Source organism: Schistocerca cancellata, chromosome 2, assembly GCF_023864275.1.
Source record: "Schistocerca cancellata isolate TAMUIC-IGC-003103 chromosome 2, iqSchCanc2.1, whole genome shotgun sequence".
Taxonomy (NCBI): domain Eukaryota; kingdom Metazoa; phylum Arthropoda; class Insecta; order Orthoptera; family Acrididae; genus Schistocerca; species Schistocerca cancellata.
Window position 1 is genome coordinate 258,006,475 of NC_064627.1, and position 17,679 is coordinate 258,024,153.

The following is a 17,679-nucleotide window of genomic DNA, read 5'->3' on the forward strand; positions in this document are numbered from 1 at the left end:
CATTTGCGGTGTGTTCTCGTGCGGTAGAACGCAGCTCCTGTGACCGCCGCGTCGCGGAGGTAGCGTGGCCGAGCGGTCTAAGGCGCTGGTTTCAGGCACCAGTCTCTTCGGAGGCGTGGGTTCGAATCCCATCGCTGCCAACGTTTTCTGTCTCGAAAACAGGAGCACTGATTGCCCGCCAAGGAAATAGCGCAGCAAAGCGTGAGCGTCGCTTTCTTAAATTGTCGTAGCACAGTGCGTGGTGTAACAACAGCATTCACCGGCGCAGTTTGGTCGCATGATTGCTGGCGTTCGTCTCCACGAGATACGTCCCGAGCATGCCGCTCTACAAAGTGGAAACGTTAATTTTTGCAGTTGTCGTCAAGTAGCTGGTGGACGCTTGCCGTGTTTGTTGGAGGAGCGCTTGTGTCGTTATCCGGTGTCGTCTAGTGGCTGGGATACCTGGCTCTCTCCCACGAGGCCCGGGTTCGATTCCCGGTACCGGAAGTGCACATTTTGTTGCTCCTCTTATGCGACTTGTCCCGACTTTGCTCGACTGACGCTTCGCTGACGCTTGCAGAAATGTACGTTAAGTATGAATCACGGCCACAAGTGACGGCGAGAGAGATGCGACACCTGTCCACCTCTTATCGGGGCACGTACCTGTGGTCAACTGACTTGGAGGACTGCAAGACATTGCCAGGCAGCTAACCACTCTCGTAAGTGTCCCTAACAGCGCAGGCACGTTCATTTGCTCATATACATATAACGAAGATCGCGTCTGACACAGTGGGCTGAGCTTTGCTGTGTATCTTGCAGGTGCAGTCGCGACACCTGCTTCCGAGGGTGCCTCCGTGGCCGTGATCGTCTAGTGGTTAGGACATTGCGTTGTGGCCGCAATAACCCAGGTTCGAATCCTGGTCACGGCAATTTTGAAGGTTTTGCCTGGCAGTTGCTGCAATCGTGATAGTCACCCAGTGTTTGAAATCACAATGCTCCCATCATTTTTCACTCATGTTCCGCAGGCCGCAGGTTGCACTACCATTTCATTATCAACAAGAAATTCGGCCGCCCCAGAGCGTGGGTAGCTGCCTGAGAGGTTAAATCTATAGTCGAAAGGGGCAGTTGTTTGAGGTACGATGAATGAGCAGCCAGTCGCAGCAGAACAGGAAACTGTGTCGTGCAGTGGTTTCTGGAGACGCGAAGAACGATGGCGCAGGTAGCGTGGCCGAGCGGTCTAAGGCGCTGGTTTAAGGCACCAGTCTCTTCGGAGGCGTGGGTTCGAATCCCACCGCTGCCAATTTTTACTTCTCGTTTTTGTGCATTTGCGGTGTGTTCTCGTGCGGTAGAACGCAGCTCCTGTGACCGCCGCGTCGCGGAGGTAGCGTGGCCGAGCGGTCTAAGGCGCTGGTTTCAGGCACCAGTCTCTTCGGAGGCGTGGGTTCGAATCCCATCGCTGCCAACGTTTTCTGTCTCGAAAACAGGAGCACTGATTGCCCGCCAAGGAAATAGCGCAGCAAAGCGTGAGCGTCGCTTTCTTAAATTGTCGTAGCACAGTGCGTGGTGTAACAACAGCATTCACCGGCGCAGTTTGGTCGCATGATTGCTGGCGTTCGTCTCCACGAGATACGTCCCGAGCATGCCGCTCTACAAAGTGGAAACGTTAATTTTTGCAGTTGTCGTCAAGTAGCTGGTGGACGCTTGCCGTGTTTGTTGGAGGAGCGCTTGTGTCGTTATCCGGTGTCGTCTAGTGGCTGGGATACCTGGCTCTCTCCCACGAGGCCCGGGTTCGATTCCCGGTACCGGAAGTGCACATTTTGTTGCTCCTCTTATGCGACTTGTCCCGACTTTGCTCGACTGACGCTTCGCTGACGCTTGCAGAAATGTACGTTAAGTATGAATCACGGCCACAAGTGACGGCGAGAGAGATGCGACACCTGTCCACCTCTTATCGGGGCACGTACCTGTGGTCAACTGACTTGGAGGACTGCAAGACATTGCCAGGCAGCTAACCACTCTCGTAAGTGTCCTAACAGCGCAGGCACGTTCATTTGCTCATATACATATAACGAAGATCGCGTCTGACACAGTGGGCTGAGCTTTGCTGTGTATCTTGCAGGTGCAGTCGCGACACCTGCTTCCGAGGGTGCCTCCGTGGCCGTGATCGTCTAGTGGTTAGGACATTGCGTTGTGGCCGCAATAACCCAGGTTCGAATCCTGGTCACGGCAATTTTGAAGGTTTTGCCTGGCAGTTGCTGCAATCGTGATAGTCACCCAGTGTTTGAAATCACAATGCTCCCATCATTTTTCACTCATGTTCCGCAGGCCGCAGGTTGCACTACCATTTCATTATCAACAAGAAATTCGGCCGCCCCAGAGCGTGGGTAGCTGCCTGAGAGGTTAAATCTATAGTCGAAAGGGGCAGTTGTTTGAGGTACGATGAATGAGCAGCCAGTCGCAGCAGAACAGGAAACTGTGTCGTGCAGTGGTTTCTGGAGACGCGAAGAACGATGGCGCAGGTAGCGTGGCCGAGCGGTCTAAGGCGCTGGTTTAAGGCACCAGTCTCTTCGGAGGCGTGGGTTCGAATCCCACCGCTGCCAATTTTTACTTCTCGTTTTTGTGCATTTGCGGTGTGTTCTCGTGCGGTAGAACGCAGCTCCTGTGACCGCCGCGTCGCGGAGGTAGCGTGGCCGAGCGGTCTAAGGCGCTGGTTTCAGGCACCAGTCTCTTCGGAGGCGTGGGTTCGAATCCCATCGCTGCCAACGTTTTCTGTCTCGAAAACAGGAGCACTGATTGCCCGCCAAGGAAATAGCGCAGCAAAGCGTGAGCGTCGCTTTCTTAAATTGTCGTAGCACAGTGCGTGGTGTAACAACAGCATTCACCGGCGCAGTTTGGTCGCATGATTGCTGGCGTTCGTCTCCACGAGATACGTCCCGAGCATGCCGCTCTACAAAGTGGAAACGTTAATTTTTGCAGTTGTCGTCAAGTAGCTGGTGGACGCTTGCCGTGTTTGTTGGAGGAGCGCTTGTGTCGTTATCCGGTGTCGTCTAGTGGCTGGGATACCTGGCTCTCTCCCACGAGGCCCGGGTTCGATTCCCGGTACCGGAAGTGCACATTTTGTTGCTCCTCTTATGCGACTTGTCCCGACTTTGCTCGACTGACGCTTCGCTGACGCTTGCAGAAATGTACGTTAAGTATGAATCACGGCCACAAGTGACGGCGAGAGAGATGCGACACCTGTCCACCTCTTATCGGGGCACGTACCTGTGGTCAACTGACTTGGAGGACTGCAAGACATTGCCAGGCAGCTAACCACTCTCGTAAGTGTCCTAACAGCGCAGGCACGTTCATTTGCTCATATACATATAACGAAGATCGCGTCTGACACAGTGGGCTGAGCTTTGCTGTGTATCTTGCAGGTGCAGTCGCGACACCTGCTTCCGAGGGTGCCTCCGTGGCCGTGATCGTCTAGTGGTTAGGACATTGCGTTGTGGCCGCAATAACCCAGGTTCGAATCCTGGTCACGGCAATTTTGAAGGTTTTGCCTGGCAGTTGCTGCAATCGTGATAGTCACCCAGTGTTTGAAATCACAATGCTCCCATCATTTTTCACTCATGTTCCGCAGGCCGCAGGTTGCACTACCATTTCATTATCAACAAGAAATTCGGCCGCCCCAGAGCGTGGGTAGCTGCCTGAGAGGTTAAATCTATAGTCGAAAGGGGCAGTTGTTTGAGGTACGATGAATGAGCAGCCAGTCGCAGCAGAACAGGAAACTGTGTCGTGCAGTGGTTTCTGGAGACGCGAAGAACGATGGCGCAGGTAGCGTGGCCGAGCGGTCTAAGGCGCTGGTTTAAGGCACCAGTCTCTTCGGAGGCGTGGGTTCGAATCCCACCGCTGCCAATTTTTACTTCTCGTTTTTGTGCATTTGCGGTGTGTTCTCGTGCGGTAGAACGCAGCTCCTGTGACCGCCGCGTCGCGGAGGTAGCGTGGCCGAGCGGTCTAAGGCGCTGGTTTCAGGCACCAGTCTCTTCGGAGGCGTGGGTTCGAATCCCATCGCTGCCAACGTTTTCTGTCTCGAAAACAGGAGCACTGATTGCCCGCCAAGGAAATAGCGCAGCAAAGCGTGAGCGTCGCTTTCTTAAATTGTCGTAGCACAGTGCGTGGTGTAACAACAGCATTCACCGGCGCAGTTTGGTCGCATGATTGCTGGCGTTCGTCTCCACGAGATACGTCCCGAGCATGCCGCTCTACAAAGTGGAAACGTTAATTTTTGCAGTTGTCGTCAAGTAGCTGGTGGACGCTTGCCGTGTTTGTTGGAGGAGCGCTTGTGTCGTTATCCGGTGTCGTCTAGTGGCTGGGATACCTGGCTCTCTCCCACGAGGCCCGGGTTCGATTCCCGGTACCGGAAGTGCACATTTTGTTGCTCCTCTTATGCGACTTGTCCCGACTTTGCTCGACTGACGCTTCGCTGACGCTTGCAGAAATGTACGTTAAGTATGAATCACGGCCACAAGTGACGGCGAGAGAGATGCGACACCTGTCCACCTCTTATCGGGGCACGTACCTGTGGTCAACTGACTTGGAGGACTGCAAGACATTGCCAGGCAGCTAACCACTCTCGTAAGTGTCCTAACAGCGCAGGCACGTTCATTTGCTCATATACATATAACGAAGATCGCGTCTGACACAGTGGGCTGAGCTTTGCTGTGTATCTTGCAGGTGCAGTCGCGACACCTGCTTCCGAGGGTGCCTCCGTGGCCGTGATCGTCTAGTGGTTAGGACATTGCGTTGTGGCCGCAATAACCCAGGTTCGAATCCTGGTCACGGCAATTTTGAAGGTTTTGCCTGGCAGTTGCTGCAATCGTGATAGTCACCCAGTGTTTGAAATCACAATGCTCCCATCATTTTTCACTCATGTTCCGCAGGCCGCAGGTTGCACTACCATTTCATTATCAACAAGAAATTCGGCCGCCCCAGAGCGTGGGTAGCTGCCTGAGAGGTTAAATCTATAGTCGAAAGGGGCAGTTGTTTGAGGTACGATGAATGAGCAGCCAGTCGCAGCAGAACAGGAAACTGTGTCGTGCAGTGGTTTCTGGAGACGCGAAGAACGATGGCGCAGGTAGCGTGGCCGAGCGGTCTAAGGCGCTGGTTTAAGGCACCAGTCTCTTCGGAGGCGTGGGTTCGAATCCCACCGCTGCCAATTTTTACTTCTCGTTTTTGTGCATTTGCGGTGTGTTCTCGTGCGGTAGAACGCAGCTCCTGTGACCGCCGCGTCGCGGAGGTAGCGTGGCCGAGCGGTCTAAGGCGCTGGTTTCAGGCACCAGTCTCTTCGGAGGCGTGGGTTCGAATCCCATCGCTGCCAACGTTTTCTGTCTCGAAAACAGGAGCACTGATTGCCCGCCAAGGAAATAGCGCAGCAAAGCGTGAGCGTCGCTTTCTTAAATTGTCGTAGCACAGTGCGTGGTGTAACAACAGCATTCACCGGCGCAGTTTGGTCGCATGATTGCTGGCGTTCGTCTCCACGAGATACGTCCCGAGCATGCCGCTCTACAAAGTGGAAACGTTAATTTTTGCAGTTGTCGTCAAGTAGCTGGTGGACGCTTGCCGTGTTTGTTGGAGGAGCGCTTGTGTCGTTATCCGGTGTCGTCTAGTGGCTGGGATACCTGGCTCTCTCCCACGAGGCCCGGGTTCGATTCCCGGTACCGGAAGTGCACATTTTGTTGCTCCTCTTATGCGACTTGTCCCGACTTTGCTCGACTGACGCTTCGCTGACGCTTGCAGAAATGTACGTTAAGTATGAATCACGGCCACAAGTGACGGCGAGAGAGATGCGACACCTGTCCACCTCTTATCGGGGCACGTACCTGTGGTCAACTGACTTGGAGGACTGCAAGACATTGCCAGGCAGCTAACCACTCTCGTAAGTGTCCTAACAGCGCAGGCACGTTCATTTGCTCATATACATATAACGAAGATCGCGTCTGACACAGTGGGCTGAGCTTTGCTGTGTATCTTGCAGGTGCAGTCGCGACACCTGCTTCCGAGGGTGCCTCCGTGGCCGTGATCGTCTAGTGGTTAGGACATTGCGTTGTGGCCGCAATAACCCAGGTTCGAATCCTGGTCACGGCAATTTTGAAGGTTTTGCCTGGCAGTTGCTGCAATCGTGATAGTCACCCAGTGTTTGAAATCACAATGCTCCCATCATTTTTCACTCATGTTCCGCAGGCCGCAGGTTGCACTACCATTTCATTATCAACAAGAAATTCGGCCGCCCCAGAGCGTGGGTAGCTGCCTGAGAGGTTAAATCTATAGTCGAAAGGGGCAGTTGTTTGAGGTACGATGAATGAGCAGCCAGTCGCAGCAGAACAGGAAACTGTGTCGTGCAGTGGTTTCTGGAGACGCGAAGAACGATGGCGCAGGTAGCGTGGCCGAGCGGTCTAAGGCGCTGGTTTAAGGCACCAGTCTCTTCGGAGGCGTGGGTTCGAATCCCACCGCTGCCAATTTTTACTTCTCGTTTTTGTGCATTTGCGGTGTGTTCTCGTGCGGTAGAACGCAGCTCCTGTGACCGCCGCGTCGCGGAGGTAGCGTGGCCGAGCGGTCTAAGGCGCTGGTTTCAGGCACCAGTCTCTTCGGAGGCGTGGGTTCGAATCCCATCGCTGCCAACGTTTTCTGTCTCGAAAACAGGAGCACTGATTGCCCGCCAAGGAAATAGCGCAGCAAAGCGTGAGCGTCGCTTTCTTAAATTGTCGTAGCACAGTGCGTGGTGTAACAACAGCATTCACCGGCGCAGTTTGGTCGCATGATTGCTGGCGTTCGTCTCCACGAGATACGTCCCGAGCATGCCGCTCTACAAAGTGGAAACGTTAATTTTTGCAGTTGTCGTCAAGTAGCTGGTGGACGCTTGCCGTGTTTGTTGGAGGAGCGCTTGTGTCGTTATCCGGTGTCGTCTAGTGGCTGGGATACCTGGCTCTCTCCCACGAGGCCCGGGTTCGATTCCCGGTACCGGAAGTGCACATTTTGTTGCTCCTCTTATGCGACTTGTCCCGACTTTGCTCGACTGACGCTTCGCTGACGCTTGCAGAAATGTACGTTAAGTATGAATCACGGCCACAAGTGACGGCGAGAGAGATGCGACACCTGTCCACCTCTTATCGGGGCACGTACCTGTGGTCAACTGACTTGGAGGACTCAAGACATTGCCAGGCAGCTAACCACTCTCGTAAGTGTCCTAACAGCGCAGGCACGTTCATTTGCTCATATACATATAACGAAGATCGCGTCTGACACAGTGGGCTGAGCTTTGCTGTGTATCTTGCAGGTGCAGTCGCGACACCTGCTTCCGAGGGTGCCTCCGTGGCCGTGATCGTCTAGTGGTTAGGACATTGCGTTGTGGCCGCAATAACCCAGGTTCGAATCCTGGTCACGGCAATTTTGAAGGTTTTGCCTGGCAGTTGCTGCAATCGTGATAGTCACCCAGTGTTTGAAATCACAATGCTCCCATCATTTTTCACTCATGTTCCGCAGGCCGCAGGTTGCACTACCATTTCATTATCAACAAGAAATTCGGCCGCCCCAGAGCGTGGGTAGCTGCCTGAGAGGTTAAATCTATAGTCGAAAGGGGCAGTTGTTTGAGGTACGATGAATGAGCAGCCAGTCGCAGCAGAACAGGAAACTGTGTCGTGCAGTGGTTTCTGGAGACGCGAAGAACGATGGCGCAGGTAGCGTGGCCGAGCGGTCTAAGGCGCTGGTTTAAGGCACCAGTCTCTTCGGAGGCGTGGGTTCGAATCCCACCGCTGCCAATTTTTACTTCTCGTTTTTGTGCATTTGCGGTGTGTTCTCGTGCGGTAGAACGCAGCTCCTGTGACCGCCGCGTCGCGGAGGTAGCGTGGCCGAGCGGTCTAAGGCGCTGGTTTCAGGCACCAGTCTCTTCGGAGGCGTGGGTTCGAATCCCATCGCTGCCAACGTTTTCTGTCTCGAAAACAGGAGCACTGATTGCCCGCCAAGGAAATAGCGCAGCAAAGCGTGAGCGTCGCTTTCTTAAATTGTCGTAGCACAGTGCGTGGTGTAACAACAGCATTCACCGGCGCAGTTTGGTCGCATGATTGCTGGCGTTCGTCTCCACGAGATACGTCCCGAGCATGCCGCTCTACAAAGTGGAAACGTTAATTTTTGCAGTTGTCGTCAAGTAGCTGGTGGACGCTTGCCGTGTTTGTTGGAGGAGCGCTTGTGTCGTTATCCGGTGTCGTCTAGTGGCTGGGATACCTGGCTCTCTCCCACGAGGCCCGGGTTCGATTCCCGGTACCGGAAGTGCACATTTTGTTGCTCCTCTTATGCGACTTGTCCCGACTTTGCTCGACTGACGCTTCGCTGACGCTTGCAGAAATGTACGTTAAGTATGAATCACGGCCACAAGTGACGGCGAGAGAGATGCGACACCTGTCCACCTCTTATCGGGGCACGTACCTGTGGTCAACTGACTTGGAGGACTGCAAGACATTGCCAGGCAGCTAACCACTCTCGTAAGTGTCCTAACAGCGCAGGCACGTTCATTTGCTCATATACATATAACGAAGATCGCGTCTGACACAGTGGGCTGAGCTTTGCTGTGTATCTTGCAGGTGCAGTCGCGACACCTGCTTCCGAGGGTGCCTCCGTGGCCGTGATCGTCTAGTGGTTAGGACATTGCGTTGTGGCCGCAATAACCCAGGTTCGAATCCTGGTCACGGCAATTTTGAAGGTTTTGCCTGGCAGTTGCTGCAATCGTGATAGTCACCCAGTGTTTGAAATCACAATGCTCCCATCATTTTTCACTCATGTTCCGCAGGCCGCAGGTTGCACTACCATTTCATTATCAACAAGAAATTCGGCCGCCCCAGAGCGTGGGTAGCTGCCTGAGAGGTTAAATCTATAGTCGAAAGGGGCAGTTGTTTGAGGTACGATGAATGAGCAGCCAGTCGCAGCAGAACAGGAAACTGTGTCGTGCAGTGGTTTCTGGAGACGCGAAGAACGATGGCGCAGGTAGCGTGGCCGAGCGGTCTAAGGCGCTGGTTTAAGGCACCAGTCTCTTCGGAGGCGTGGGTTCGAATCCCACCGCTGCCAATTTTTACTTCTCGTTTTTGTGCATTTGCGGTGTGTTCTCGTGCGGTAGAACGCAGCTCCTGTGACCGCCGCGTCGCGGAGGTAGCGTGGCCGAGCGGTCTAAGGCGCTGGTTTCAGGCACCAGTCTCTTCGGAGGCGTGGGTTCGAATCCCATCGCTGCCAACGTTTTCTGTCTCGAAAACAGGAGCACTGATTGCCCGCCAAGGAAATAGCGCAGCAAAGCGTGAGCGTCGCTTTCTTAAATTGTCGTAGCACAGTGCGTGGTGTAACAACAGCATTCACCGGCGCAGTTTGGTCGCATGATTGCTGGCGTTCGTCTCCACGAGATACGTCCCGAGCATGCCGCTCTACAAAGTGGAAACGTTAATTTTTGCAGTTGTCGTCAAGTAGCTGGTGGACGCTTGCCGTGTTTGTTGGAGGAGCGCTTGTGTCGTTATCCGGTGTCGTCTAGTGGCTGGGATACCTGGCTCTCTCCCACGAGGCCCGGGTTCGATTCCCGGTACCGGAAGTGCACATTTTGTTGCTCCTCTTATGCGACTTGTCCCGACTTTGCTCGACTGACGCTTCGCTGACGCTTGCAGAAATGTACGTTAAGTATGAATCACGGCCACAAGTGACGGCGAGAGAGATGCGACACCTGTCCACCTCTTATCGGGGCACGTACCTGTGGTCAACTGACTTGGAGGACTGCAAGACATTGCCAGGCAGCTAACCACTCTCGTAAGTGTCCTAACAGCGCAGGCACGTTCATTTGCTCATATACATATAACGAAGATCGCGTCTGACACAGTGGGCTGAGCTTTGCTGTGTATCTTGCAGGTGCAGTCGCGACACCTGCTTCCGAGGGTGCCTCCGTGGCCGTGATCGTCTAGTGGTTAGGACATTGCGTTGTGGCCGCAATAACCCAGGTTCGAATCCTGGTCACGGCAATTTTGAAGGTTTTGCCTGGCAGTTGCTGCAATCGTGATAGTCACCCAGTGTTTGAAATCACAATGCTCCCATCATTTTTCACTCATGTTCCGCAGGCCGCAGGTTGCACTACCATTTCATTATCAACAAGAAATTCGGCCGCCCCAGAGCGTGGGTAGCTGCCTGAGAGGTTAAATCTATAGTCGAAAGGGGCAGTTGTTTGAGGTACGATGAATGAGCAGCCAGTCGCAGCAGAACAGGAAACTGTGTCGTGCAGTGGTTTCTGGAGACGCGAAGAACGATGGCGCAGGTAGCGTGGCCGAGCGGTCTAAGGCGCTGGTTTAAGGCACCAGTCTCTTCGGAGGCGTGGGTTCGAATCCCACCGCTGCCAATTTTTACTTCTCGTTTTTGTGCATTTGCGGTGTGTTCTCGTGCGGTAGAACGCAGCTCCTGTGACCGCCGCGTCGCGGAGGTAGCGTGGCCGAGCGGTCTAAGGCGCTGGTTTCAGGCACCAGTCTCTTCGGAGGCGTGGGTTCGAATCCCATCGCTGCCAACGTTTTCTGTCTCGAAAACAGGAGCACTGATTGCCCGCCAAGGAAATAGCGCAGCAAAGCGTGAGCGTCGCTTTCTTAAATTGTCGTAGCACAGTGCGTGGTGTAACAACAGCATTCACCGGCGCAGTTTGGTCGCATGATTGCTGGCGTTCGTCTCCACGAGATACGTCCCGAGCATGCCGCTCTACAAAGTGGAAACGTTAATTTTTGCAGTTGTCGTCAAGTAGCTGGTGGACGCTTGCCGTGTTTGTTGGAGGAGCGCTTGTGTCGTTATCCGGTGTCGTCTAGTGGCTGGGATACCTGGCTCTCTCCCACGAGGCCCGGGTTCGATTCCCGGTACCGGAAGTGCACATTTTGTTGCTCCTCTTATGCGACTTGTCCCGACTTTGCTCGACTGACGCTTCGCTGACGCTTGCAGAAATGTACGTTAAGTATGAATCACGGCCACAAGTGACGGCGAGAGAGATGCGACACCTGTCCACCTCTTATCGGGGCACGTACCTGTGGTCAACTGACTTGGAGGACTGCAAGACATTGCCAGGCAGCTAACCACTCTCGTAAGTGTCCTAACAGCGCAGGCACGTTCATTTGCTCATATACATATAACGAAGATCGCGTCTGACACAGTGGGCTGAGCTTTGCTGTGTATCTTGCAGGTGCAGTCGCGACACCTGCTTCCGAGGGTGCCTCCGTGGCCGTGATCGTCTAGTGGTTAGGACATTGCGTTGTGGCCGCAATAACCCAGGTTCGAATCCTGGTCACGGCAATTTTGAAGGTTTTGCCTGGCAGTTGCTGCAATCGTGATAGTCACCCAGTGTTTGAAATCACAATGCTCCCATCATTTTTCACTCATGTTCCGCAGGCCGCAGGTTGCACTACCATTTCATTATCAACAAGAAATTCGGCCGCCCCAGAGCGTGGGTAGCTGCCTGAGAGGTTAAATCTATAGTCGAAAGGGGCAGTTGTTTGAGGTACGATGAATGAGCAGCCAGTCGCAGCAGAACAGGAAACTGTGTCGTGCAGTGGTTTCTGGAGACGCGAAGAACGATGGCGCAGGTAGCGTGGCCGAGCGGTCTAAGGCGCTGGTTTAAGGCACCAGTCTCTTCGGAGGCGTGGGTTCGAATCCCACCGCTGCCAATTTTTACTTCTCGTTTTTGTGCATTTGCGGTGTGTTCTCGTGCGGTAGAACGCAGCTCCTGTGACCGCCGCGTCGCGGAGGTAGCGTGGCCGAGCGGTCTAAGGCGCTGGTTTCAGGCACCAGTCTCTTCGGAGGCGTGGGTTCGAATCCCATCGCTGCCAACGTTTTCTGTCTCGAAAACAGGAGCACTGATTGCCCGCCAAGGAAATAGCGCAGCAAAGCGTGAGCGTCGCTTTCTTAAATTGTCGTAGCACAGTGCGTGGTGTAACAACAGCATTCACCGGCGCAGTTTGGTCGCATGATTGCTGGCGTTCGTCTCCACGAGATACGTCCCGAGCATGCCGCTCTACAAAGTGGAAACGTTAATTTTTGCAGTTGTCGTCAAGTAGCTGGTGGACGCTTGCCGTGTTTGTTGGAGGAGCGCTTGTGTCGTTATCCGGTGTCGTCTAGTGGCTGGGATACCTGGCTCTCTCCCACGAGGCCCGGGTTCGATTCCCGGTACCGGAAGTGCACATTTTGTTGCTCCTCTTATGCGACTTGTCCCGACTTTGCTCGACTGACGCTTCGCTGACGCTTGCAGAAATGTACGTTAAGTATGAATCACGGCCACAAGTGACGGCGAGAGAGATGCGACACCTGTCCACCTCTTATCGGGGCACGTACCTGTGGTCAACTGACTTGGAGGACTGCAAGACATTGCCAGGCAGCTAACCACTCTCGTAAGTGTCCTAACAGCGCAGGCACGTTCATTTGCTCATATACATATAACGAAGATCGCGTCTGACACAGTGGGCTGAGCTTTGCTGTGTATCTTGCAGGTGCAGTCGCGACACCTGCTTCCGAGGGTGCCTCCGTGGCCGTGATCGTCTAGTGGTTAGGACATTGCGTTGTGGCCGCAATAACCCAGGTTCGAATCCTGGTCACGGCAATTTTGAAGGTTTTGCCTGGCAGTTGCTGCAATCGTGATAGTCACCCAGTGTTTGAAATCACAATGCTCCCATCATTTTTCACTCATGTTCCGCAGGCCGCAGGTTGCACTACCATTTCATTATCAACAAGAAATTCGGCCGCCCCAGAGCGTGGGTAGCTGCCTGAGAGGTTAAATCTATAGTCGAAAGGGGCAGTTGTTTGAGGTACGATGAATGAGCAGCCAGTCGCAGCAGAACAGGAAACTGTGTCGTGCAGTGGTTTCTGGAGACGCGAAGAACGATGGCGCAGGTAGCGTGGCCGAGCGGTCTAAGGCGCTGGTTTAAGGCACCAGTCTCTTCGGAGGCGTGGGTTCGAATCCCACCGCTGCCAATTTTTACTTCTCGTTTTTGTGCATTTGCGGTGTGTTCTCGTGCGGTAGAACGCAGCTCCTGTGACCGCCGCGTCGCGGAGGTAGCGTGGCCGAGCGGTCTAAGGCGCTGGTTTCAGGCACCAGTCTCTTCGGAGGCGTGGGTTCGAATCCCATCGCTGCCAACGTTTTCTGTCTCGAAAACAGGAGCACTGATTGCCCGCCAAGGAAATAGCGCAGCAAAGCGTGAGCGTCGCTTTCTTAAATTGTCGTAGCACAGTGCGTGGTGTAACAACAGCATTCACCGGCGCAGTTTGGTCGCATGATTGCTGGCGTTCGTCTCCACGAGATACGTCCCGAGCATGCCGCTCTACAAAGTGGAAACGTTAATTTTTGCAGTTGTCGTCAAGTAGCTGGTGGACGCTTGCCGTGTTTGTTGGAGGAGCGCTTGTGTCGTTATCCGGTGTCGTCTAGTGGCTGGGATACCTGGCTCTCTCCCACGAGGCCCTGGTTCGATTCCCGGTACCGGAAGTGCACATTTTGTTGCTCCTCTTATGCGACTTGTCCCGACTTTGCTCGACTGACGCTTCGCTGACGCTTGCAGAAATGTACGTTAAGTATGAATCACGGCCACAAGTGACGGCGAGAGAGATGCGACACCTGTCCACCTCTTATCGGGGCACGTACCTGTGGTCAACTGACTTGGAGGACTGCAAGACATTGCCAGGCAGCTAACCACTCTCGTAAGTGTCCTAACAGCGCAGGCACGTTCATTTGCTCATATACATATAACGAAGATCGCGTCTGACACAGTGGGCTGAGCTTTGCTGTGTATCTTGCAGGTGCAGTCGCGACACCTGCTTCCGAGGGTGCCTCCGTGGCCGTGATCGTCTAGTGGTTAGGACATTGCGTTGTGGCCGCAATAACCCAGGTTCGAATCCTGGTCACGGCAATTTTGAAGGTTTTGCCTGGCAGTTGCTGCAATCGTGATAGTCACCCAGTGTTTGAAATCACAATGCTCCCATCATTTTTCACTCATGTTCCGCAGGCCGCAGGTTGCACTACCATTTCATTATCAACAAGAAATTCGGCCGCCCCAGAGCGTGGGTAGCTGCCTGAGAGGTTAAATCTATAGTCGAAAGGGGCAGTTGTTTGAGGTACGATGAATGAGCAGCCAGTCGCAGCAGAACAGGAAACTGTGTCGTGCAGTGGTTTCTGGAGACGCGAAGAACGATGGCGCAGGTAGCGTGGCCGAGCGGTCTAAGGCGCTGGTTTAAGGCACCAGTCTCTTCGGAGGCGTGGGTTCGAATCCCACCGCTGCCAATTTTTACTTCTCGTTTTTGTGCATTTGCGGTGTGTTCTCGTGCGGTAGAACGCAGCTCCTGTGACCGCCGCGTCGCGGAGGTAGCGTGGCCGAGCGGTCTAAGGCGCTGGTTTCAGGCACCAGTCTCTTCGGAGGCGTGGGTTCGAATCCCATCGCTGCCAACGTTTTCTGTCTCGAAAACAGGAGCACTGATTGCCCGCCAAGGAAATAGCGCAGCAAAGCGTGAGCGTCGCTTTCTTAAATTGTCGTAGCACAGTGCGTGGTGTAACAACAGCATTCACCGGCGCAGTTTGGTCGCATGATTGCTGGCGTTCGTCTCCACGAGATACGTCCCGAGCATGCCGCTCTACAAAGTGGAAACGTTAATTTTTGCAGTTGTCGTCAAGTAGCTGGTGGACGCTTGCCGTGTTTGTTGGAGGAGCGCTTGTGTCGTTATCCGGTGTCGTCTAGTGGCTGGGATACCTGGCTCTCTCCCACGAGGCCCGGGTTCGATTCCCGGTACCGGAAGTGCACATTTTGTTGCTCCTCTTATGCGACTTGTCCCGACTTTGCTCGACTGACGCTTCGCTGACGCTTGCAGAAATGTACGTTAAGTATGAATCACGGCCACAAGTGACGGCGAGAGAGATGCGACACCTGTCCACCTCTTATCGGGGCACGTACCTGTGGTCAACTGACTTGGAGGACTGCAAGACATTGCCAGGCAGCTAACCACTCTCGTAAGTGTCCTAACAGCGCAGGCACGTTCATTTGCTCATATACATATAACGAAGATCGCGTCTGACACAGTGGGCTGAGCTTTGCTGTGTATCTTGCAGGTGCAGTCGCGACACCTGCTTCCGAGGGTGCCTCCGTGGCCGTGATCGTCTAGTGGTTAGGACATTGCGTTGTGGCCGCAATAACCCAGGTTCGAATCCTGGTCACGGCAATTTTGAAGGTTTTGCCTGGCAGTTGCTGCAATCGTGATAGTCACCCAGTGTTTGAAATCACAATGCTCCCATCATTTTTCACTCATGTTCCGCAGGCCGCAGGTTGCACTACCATTTCATTATCAACAAGAAATTCGGCCGCCCCAGAGCGTGGGTAGCTGCCTGAGAGGTTAAATCTATAGTCGAAAGGGGCAGTTGTTTGAGGTACGATGAATGAGCAGCCAGTCGCAGCAGAACAGGAAACTGTGTCGTGCAGTGGTTTCTGGAGACGCGAAGAACGATGGCGCAGGTAGCGTGGCCGAGCGGTCTAAGGCGCTGGTTTAAGGCACCAGTCTCTTCGGAGGCGTGGGTTCGAATCCCACCGCTGCCAATTTTTACTTCTCGTTTTTGTGCATTTGCGGTGTGTTCTCGTGCGGTAGAACGCAGCTCCTGTGACCGCCGCGTCGCGGAGGTAGCGTGGCCGAGCGGTCTAAGGCGCTGGTTTCAGGCACCAGTCTCTTCGGAGGCGTGGGTTCGAATCCCATCGCTGCCAACGTTTTCTGTCTCGAAAACAGGAGCACTGATTGCCCGCCAAGGAAATAGCGCAGCAAAGCGTGAGCGTCGCTTTCTTAAATTGTCGTAGCACAGTGCGTGGTGTAACAACAGCATTCACCGGCGCAGTTTGGTCGCATGATTGCTGGCGTTCGTCTCCACGAGATACGTCCCGAGCATGCCGCTCTACAAAGTGGAAACGTTAATTTTTGCAGTTGTCGTCAAGTAGCTGGTGGACGCTTGCCGTGTTTGTTGGAGGAGCGCTTGTGTCGTTATCCGGTGTCGTCTAGTGGCTGGGATACCTGGCTCTCTCCCACGAGGCCCGGGTTCGATTCCCGGTACCGGAAGTGCACATTTTGTTGCTCCTCTTATGCGACTTGTCCCGACTTTGCTCGACTGACGCTTCGCTGACGCTTGCAGAAATGTACGTTAAGTATGAATCACGGCCACAAGTGACGGCGAGAGAGATGCGACACCTGTCCACCTCTTATCGGGGCACGTACCTGTGGTCAACTGACTTGGAGGACTGCAAGACATTGCCAGGCAGCTAACCACTCTCGTAAGTGTCCTAACAGCGCAGGCACGTTCATTTGCTCATATACATATAACGAAGATCGCGTCTGACACAGTGGGCTGAGCTTTGCTGTGTATCTTGCAGGTGCAGTCGCGACACCTGCTTCCGAGGGTGCCTCCGTGGCCGTGATCGTCTAGTGGTTAGGACATTGCGTTGTGGCCGCAATAACCCAGGTTCGAATCCTGGTCACGGCAATTTTGAAGGTTTTGCCTGGCAGTTGCTGCAATCGTGATAGTCACCCAGTGTTTGAAATCACAATGCTCCCATCATTTTTCACTCATGTTCCGCAGGCCGCAGGTTGCACTACCATTTCATTATCAACAAGAAATTCGGCCGCCCCAGAGCGTGGGTAGCTGCCTGAGAGGTTAAATCTATAGTCGAAAGGGGCAGTTGTTTGAGGTACGATGAATGAGCAGCCAGTCGCAGCAGAACAGGAAACTGTGTCGTGCAGTGGTTTCTGGAGACGCGAAGAACGATGGCGCAGGTAGCGTGGCCGAGCGGTCTAAGGCGCTGGTTTAAGGCACCAGTCTCTTCGGAGGCGTGGGTTCGAATCCCACCGCTGCCAATTTTTACTTCTCGTTTTTGTGCATTTGCGGTGTGTTCTCGTGCGGTAGAACGCAGCTCCTGTGACCGCCGCGTCGCGGAGGTAGCGTGGCCGAGCGGTCTAAGGCGCTGGTTTCAGGCACCAGTCTCTTCGGAGGCGTGGGTTCGAATCCCATCGCTGCCAACGTTTTCTGTCTCGAAAACAGGAGCACTGATTGCCCGCCAAGGAAATAGCGCAGCAAAGCGTGAGCGTCGCTTTCTTAAATTGTCGTAGCACAGTGCGTGGTGTAACAACAGCATTCACCGGCGCAGTTTGGTCGCATGATTGCTGGCGTTCGTCTCCACGAGATACGTCCCGAGCATGCCGCTCTACAAAGTGGAAACGTTAATTTTTGCAGTTGTCGTCAAGTAGCTGGTGGACGCTTGCCGTGTTTGTTGGAGGAGCGCTTGTGTCGTTATCCGGTGTCGTCTAGTGGCTGGGATACCTGGCTCTCTCCCACGAGGCCCGGGTTCGATTCCCGGTACCGGAAGTGCACATTTTGTTGCTCCTCTTATGCGACTTGTCCCGACTTTGCTCGACTGACGCTTCGCTGACGCTTGCAGAAATGTACGTTAAGTATGAATCACGGCCACAAGTGACGGCGAGAGAGATGCGACACCTGTCCACCTCTTATCGGGGCACGTACCTGTGGTCAACTGACTTGGAGGACTGCAAGACATTGCCAGGCAGCTAACCACTCTCGTAAGTGTCCTAACAGCGCAGGCACGTTCATTTGCTCATATACATATAACGAAGATCGCGTCTGACACAGTGGGCTGAGCT

General features: G+C 54.0%; 40 non-coding genes across 40 annotated transcripts; all 40 read left to right on the forward strand.

Annotated features, from left to right (window-relative positions):
- The first annotated feature begins 58 nt into the window (after window positions 1-58).
- Window positions 59-140, forward strand: Trnal-cag (transfer RNA leucine (anticodon CAG)). Its single transcript has one exon. It is a non-coding gene; the product is annotated as a tRNA-Leu (tRNA).
- Window positions 141-836: 696 nt separating this feature from the next.
- Trnah-gug (transfer RNA histidin (anticodon GUG)) lies at window positions 837-908 on the forward strand. The gene has a single exon. It is a non-coding gene; the product is annotated as a tRNA-His (tRNA).
- A 289-nt stretch (window positions 909-1,197) lies between these two features.
- On the forward strand, window positions 1,198-1,279 carry Trnal-aag (transfer RNA leucine (anticodon AAG)). The gene has a single exon. It is a non-coding gene; the product is annotated as a tRNA-Leu (tRNA).
- An 80-nt stretch (window positions 1,280-1,359) lies between these two features.
- On the forward strand, window positions 1,360-1,441 carry Trnal-cag (transfer RNA leucine (anticodon CAG)). The gene has a single exon. It is a non-coding gene; the product is annotated as a tRNA-Leu (tRNA).
- Window positions 1,442-2,136: 695 nt separating this feature from the next.
- Trnah-gug (transfer RNA histidin (anticodon GUG)) lies at window positions 2,137-2,208 on the forward strand. Its single transcript has one exon. It is a non-coding gene; the product is annotated as a tRNA-His (tRNA).
- Window positions 2,209-2,497: 289 nt separating this feature from the next.
- Window positions 2,498-2,579, forward strand: Trnal-aag (transfer RNA leucine (anticodon AAG)). Its single transcript has one exon. It is a non-coding gene; the product is annotated as a tRNA-Leu (tRNA).
- Window positions 2,580-2,659: 80 nt separating this feature from the next.
- On the forward strand, window positions 2,660-2,741 carry Trnal-cag (transfer RNA leucine (anticodon CAG)). The gene has a single exon. It is a non-coding gene; the product is annotated as a tRNA-Leu (tRNA).
- Window positions 2,742-3,436: 695 nt separating this feature from the next.
- Window positions 3,437-3,508, forward strand: Trnah-gug (transfer RNA histidin (anticodon GUG)). The gene has a single exon. It is a non-coding gene; the product is annotated as a tRNA-His (tRNA).
- Window positions 3,509-3,797: 289 nt separating this feature from the next.
- On the forward strand, window positions 3,798-3,879 carry Trnal-aag (transfer RNA leucine (anticodon AAG)). The gene has a single exon. It is a non-coding gene; the product is annotated as a tRNA-Leu (tRNA).
- An 80-nt stretch (window positions 3,880-3,959) lies between these two features.
- Window positions 3,960-4,041, forward strand: Trnal-cag (transfer RNA leucine (anticodon CAG)). Its single transcript has one exon. It is a non-coding gene; the product is annotated as a tRNA-Leu (tRNA).
- Window positions 4,042-4,736: 695 nt separating this feature from the next.
- Trnah-gug (transfer RNA histidin (anticodon GUG)) lies at window positions 4,737-4,808 on the forward strand. The gene has a single exon. It is a non-coding gene; the product is annotated as a tRNA-His (tRNA).
- A 289-nt stretch (window positions 4,809-5,097) lies between these two features.
- On the forward strand, window positions 5,098-5,179 carry Trnal-aag (transfer RNA leucine (anticodon AAG)). Its single transcript has one exon. It is a non-coding gene; the product is annotated as a tRNA-Leu (tRNA).
- An 80-nt stretch (window positions 5,180-5,259) lies between these two features.
- Trnal-cag (transfer RNA leucine (anticodon CAG)) lies at window positions 5,260-5,341 on the forward strand. Its single transcript has one exon. It is a non-coding gene; the product is annotated as a tRNA-Leu (tRNA).
- A 695-nt stretch (window positions 5,342-6,036) lies between these two features.
- Trnah-gug (transfer RNA histidin (anticodon GUG)) lies at window positions 6,037-6,108 on the forward strand. Its single transcript has one exon. It is a non-coding gene; the product is annotated as a tRNA-His (tRNA).
- A 289-nt stretch (window positions 6,109-6,397) lies between these two features.
- Trnal-aag (transfer RNA leucine (anticodon AAG)) lies at window positions 6,398-6,479 on the forward strand. Its single transcript has one exon. It is a non-coding gene; the product is annotated as a tRNA-Leu (tRNA).
- Window positions 6,480-6,559: 80 nt separating this feature from the next.
- Trnal-cag (transfer RNA leucine (anticodon CAG)) lies at window positions 6,560-6,641 on the forward strand. The gene has a single exon. It is a non-coding gene; the product is annotated as a tRNA-Leu (tRNA).
- A 694-nt stretch (window positions 6,642-7,335) lies between these two features.
- On the forward strand, window positions 7,336-7,407 carry Trnah-gug (transfer RNA histidin (anticodon GUG)). Its single transcript has one exon. It is a non-coding gene; the product is annotated as a tRNA-His (tRNA).
- A 289-nt stretch (window positions 7,408-7,696) lies between these two features.
- Window positions 7,697-7,778, forward strand: Trnal-aag (transfer RNA leucine (anticodon AAG)). Its single transcript has one exon. It is a non-coding gene; the product is annotated as a tRNA-Leu (tRNA).
- Window positions 7,779-7,858: 80 nt separating this feature from the next.
- On the forward strand, window positions 7,859-7,940 carry Trnal-cag (transfer RNA leucine (anticodon CAG)). The gene has a single exon. It is a non-coding gene; the product is annotated as a tRNA-Leu (tRNA).
- Window positions 7,941-8,635: 695 nt separating this feature from the next.
- Trnah-gug (transfer RNA histidin (anticodon GUG)) lies at window positions 8,636-8,707 on the forward strand. The gene has a single exon. It is a non-coding gene; the product is annotated as a tRNA-His (tRNA).
- A 289-nt stretch (window positions 8,708-8,996) lies between these two features.
- Window positions 8,997-9,078, forward strand: Trnal-aag (transfer RNA leucine (anticodon AAG)). Its single transcript has one exon. It is a non-coding gene; the product is annotated as a tRNA-Leu (tRNA).
- Window positions 9,079-9,158: 80 nt separating this feature from the next.
- Trnal-cag (transfer RNA leucine (anticodon CAG)) lies at window positions 9,159-9,240 on the forward strand. The gene has a single exon. It is a non-coding gene; the product is annotated as a tRNA-Leu (tRNA).
- A 695-nt stretch (window positions 9,241-9,935) lies between these two features.
- Window positions 9,936-10,007, forward strand: Trnah-gug (transfer RNA histidin (anticodon GUG)). The gene has a single exon. It is a non-coding gene; the product is annotated as a tRNA-His (tRNA).
- Window positions 10,008-10,296: 289 nt separating this feature from the next.
- Trnal-aag (transfer RNA leucine (anticodon AAG)) lies at window positions 10,297-10,378 on the forward strand. The gene has a single exon. It is a non-coding gene; the product is annotated as a tRNA-Leu (tRNA).
- An 80-nt stretch (window positions 10,379-10,458) lies between these two features.
- Window positions 10,459-10,540, forward strand: Trnal-cag (transfer RNA leucine (anticodon CAG)). The gene has a single exon. It is a non-coding gene; the product is annotated as a tRNA-Leu (tRNA).
- Window positions 10,541-11,235: 695 nt separating this feature from the next.
- Trnah-gug (transfer RNA histidin (anticodon GUG)) lies at window positions 11,236-11,307 on the forward strand. Its single transcript has one exon. It is a non-coding gene; the product is annotated as a tRNA-His (tRNA).
- A 289-nt stretch (window positions 11,308-11,596) lies between these two features.
- On the forward strand, window positions 11,597-11,678 carry Trnal-aag (transfer RNA leucine (anticodon AAG)). The gene has a single exon. It is a non-coding gene; the product is annotated as a tRNA-Leu (tRNA).
- Window positions 11,679-11,758: 80 nt separating this feature from the next.
- On the forward strand, window positions 11,759-11,840 carry Trnal-cag (transfer RNA leucine (anticodon CAG)). The gene has a single exon. It is a non-coding gene; the product is annotated as a tRNA-Leu (tRNA).
- Window positions 11,841-12,535: 695 nt separating this feature from the next.
- Window positions 12,536-12,607, forward strand: Trnah-gug (transfer RNA histidin (anticodon GUG)). The gene has a single exon. It is a non-coding gene; the product is annotated as a tRNA-His (tRNA).
- A 289-nt stretch (window positions 12,608-12,896) lies between these two features.
- On the forward strand, window positions 12,897-12,978 carry Trnal-aag (transfer RNA leucine (anticodon AAG)). Its single transcript has one exon. It is a non-coding gene; the product is annotated as a tRNA-Leu (tRNA).
- Window positions 12,979-13,058: 80 nt separating this feature from the next.
- Window positions 13,059-13,140, forward strand: Trnal-cag (transfer RNA leucine (anticodon CAG)). Its single transcript has one exon. It is a non-coding gene; the product is annotated as a tRNA-Leu (tRNA).
- Window positions 13,141-13,835: 695 nt separating this feature from the next.
- Window positions 13,836-13,907, forward strand: Trnah-gug (transfer RNA histidin (anticodon GUG)). The gene has a single exon. It is a non-coding gene; the product is annotated as a tRNA-His (tRNA).
- Window positions 13,908-14,196: 289 nt separating this feature from the next.
- Window positions 14,197-14,278, forward strand: Trnal-aag (transfer RNA leucine (anticodon AAG)). Its single transcript has one exon. It is a non-coding gene; the product is annotated as a tRNA-Leu (tRNA).
- Window positions 14,279-14,358: 80 nt separating this feature from the next.
- On the forward strand, window positions 14,359-14,440 carry Trnal-cag (transfer RNA leucine (anticodon CAG)). Its single transcript has one exon. It is a non-coding gene; the product is annotated as a tRNA-Leu (tRNA).
- A 695-nt stretch (window positions 14,441-15,135) lies between these two features.
- Trnah-gug (transfer RNA histidin (anticodon GUG)) lies at window positions 15,136-15,207 on the forward strand. The gene has a single exon. It is a non-coding gene; the product is annotated as a tRNA-His (tRNA).
- Window positions 15,208-15,496: 289 nt separating this feature from the next.
- Trnal-aag (transfer RNA leucine (anticodon AAG)) lies at window positions 15,497-15,578 on the forward strand. Its single transcript has one exon. It is a non-coding gene; the product is annotated as a tRNA-Leu (tRNA).
- An 80-nt stretch (window positions 15,579-15,658) lies between these two features.
- Window positions 15,659-15,740, forward strand: Trnal-cag (transfer RNA leucine (anticodon CAG)). Its single transcript has one exon. It is a non-coding gene; the product is annotated as a tRNA-Leu (tRNA).
- A 695-nt stretch (window positions 15,741-16,435) lies between these two features.
- Trnah-gug (transfer RNA histidin (anticodon GUG)) lies at window positions 16,436-16,507 on the forward strand. The gene has a single exon. It is a non-coding gene; the product is annotated as a tRNA-His (tRNA).
- Window positions 16,508-16,796: 289 nt separating this feature from the next.
- Trnal-aag (transfer RNA leucine (anticodon AAG)) lies at window positions 16,797-16,878 on the forward strand. Its single transcript has one exon. It is a non-coding gene; the product is annotated as a tRNA-Leu (tRNA).
- Window positions 16,879-16,958: 80 nt separating this feature from the next.
- Window positions 16,959-17,040, forward strand: Trnal-cag (transfer RNA leucine (anticodon CAG)). Its single transcript has one exon. It is a non-coding gene; the product is annotated as a tRNA-Leu (tRNA).
- Window positions 17,041-17,679: the final 639 nt, after the last annotated feature.